The following is a 2,500-nucleotide window of genomic DNA, read 5'->3' as shown; positions in this document are numbered from 1 at the left end:
AAAGCAGATCTACAAGCTCATAGCGCGTCACTTCATGCTGAGCTATGAGCTTGTAGATCTGCTATTTTTTTAAATTGTGACATCCACAGATATAGCTAAAATCTACAATGGCACAGATGCAATTTAATTGGTTAAGAATACACGAGTGGACGGACACACACGTTCCCTCTGCAGAGCAACATGCACACAACACAACAAAGCACAAGCCGCGGCGGCTGTCCCACACTGGGAGTGCATTTCTGCCAGGCACCGCATGACCAAAATTCATAACCATAAAAGACAATGTGCAAAACTATCAAACACACATTGAACGGCGGTGGAATGGAACCTCTCAGCTGCATCCTGTTCGTGGGGTTCAAACTAGTCGACGAGGTCTCACACTCTTTTTATTATGTTCCCAAGGACCAATAAAAAGCACGAGGTCACAGATGAATCACGTCAGCCGGCGAACAAGGATCACATTCCTCCAGTGCACTTTGTCTTTCTACAGCAACGTGACCTGTATATGGAATGATCATTCACTTTCTGTTTTGTCATAAGTGCGCAAGTGGATTCCCCCCTATAGGCCAGGCCAGTCTATTAACCCGTTTAGGGTTAGTGACGTCGAAATAAAAAAAACGTTCGCTCTGAAAGAATATATATATTCAAAGATTTGTGCCGCATTTTTTACGATTTAAAAAAAATAGCAGACCTACAAGCTCGTAGCGCGCCACTTGGTGGCGCGCTATGAGCTTGTAGATCTGATATTTTTCAATAGCTAAAGTATAACATAATGCTTAGTTAAAACACCTAAATGGGTTCCCATCCGGAATGGGTTCATTTATAATCTATTGCACAACAGTGTCGCTTGTCGAAAAAGAACAGTTCCTTTTCGGTAAGCTACACCGCCGTGCAGACTCGTGCAACAGAGTCACTGCAGGACCAATAGGCAAGGACAGGAACTGCGAAACATTCTGACTAATATTTGAATTGAAGTCCTATAGTTATAATTACTTAACAAGTCAACTTGTGCTCTAATGAATACAAGGGTGCTTCTAGTCCTATAGGTGAAATGCCAAGTAAAAAATAAATAAAAATAATGGAGAGCACTCACTTGATTGCAGTCTTGATTACATGTGTCACACACATACGGTACACAGAGGAAGGCCAAAACGTGGTGCATGATCTGACTGTTTGTGGTGTTTAGATGATTACATAATAAATCAAGACTGCAATCAAGTGAGTGTTCTCATGGGCAGTGGCGTATCCAGGAATTTGGCCAGGCAAGATATGTTAATTGTCGTCTCCCAGCGCACAATCGTAGCACTAAAGGTTTTCAAAGAGATATACCTGCCAGACAAGTAGGATAGCCTACAAAGGCTGAAAGGCTTGCATTTACATTCCAATGGGTGATTGAGGGTCGCGCTCTACCGCAACGGCCAATCAGATGTCCATTAATAGTTCTCATGTCTTGTTTTTGTCCTCTTTTTTCTCATTGTATGGATTTTGGCCAGGCCAGAAATGGATTTGGACAGGCGGACGCCTGCCCTCGCCTTATTGTAGATACGCCTCTGCTCATGGGTCTCTTTTTTGTTATTGTCTCTTTCGAAGGCTGACTATGTTTTCGCTTTTGTCCTTCCGTCCGTTCATTCATCCGTTCGTCTGTCCATGTGTCCATCTGTGAACAGCACCCACTGGAAGAACCACCACCCCAAATGTTTCAAATCAGTGGCCCTATAACTGCCCGCACTTCACATTTTGGTATATAATTCTTGAAAGCAATAAGGTACACTCACACACTGTGTATTTGCTCGGTACATGAGTATTGTCTTATTTAACCCATTTTGACCTGAGATCAGATTCAAAAAATGTCTTCTACATCCTGACAGTTTTCTGAAAAAGCTATGTTTCTATGTCAGTCGTTCTTCGATTTTTCAAAAATAGCAGACCTACAAGCTCGGTGGCGCGCTATGAGATCTGCTATTTTTCAATAGCTATAGCATAACATAATGCTAACACCAAAAGGGGTTCCCGCCCAAAATTTAATGAAGCAACGTTTCGGTCCTTCCGGGCCTTCCTCAGGCAAAAGTTTTCTCCTACAGGGTATATAATTCTTGAAACGTAGGTCATACAGTCACTTTTCCCCCCTGGATTCCTTTGATCATGATGAAGCTCCCCATATAGGCCCCGGCCATTTGTGCCTGACTATAGATTTCTGCCATTTTGTGTTTTCTTTTTCTACTACTCCTAATGTCCAAAACTCACGTAAATCACTACACATGCTCTCTGGAGTTATCAGTTTCAGTTTCAGTTTCTTTTATTTATAGTACAAAATCACCCCAAGGGGTCTCTGTGCAATTTACAGCATTAATACATCAAAAAACAAGTCAAAGACACAAAACATAGCAATAAAAAACATGGTAAAATGTGCATAGCTATGGATCATACAGATTAAAACTAGGGGGAACCGTATAGTGCATAGAAAAAAACGTGTGTTTTTAGCCTCGACTTAAAAATGTCC

At 41.8% G+C, this 2,500-nt stretch overlaps 1 protein-coding gene across 4 annotated transcripts in view; it reads left to right on the top strand.

Annotated features, from left to right (window-relative positions):
- nr1h5 (nuclear receptor subfamily 1, group H, member 5) overlaps positions 1-2,500 on the top strand; it is a 24,004-nt gene that overhangs the window by 11,175 nt on the left and 10,329 nt on the right. The window lies entirely within an intron of this gene.

This window comes from Electrona antarctica (assembly GCF_951216825.1).
Source record: "Electrona antarctica genome assembly, chromosome: 2".
Taxonomy (NCBI): domain Eukaryota; kingdom Metazoa; phylum Chordata; class Actinopteri; order Myctophiformes; family Myctophidae; genus Electrona; species Electrona antarctica.
This window is presented reverse-complemented; position numbering and strand designations above follow the sequence as displayed.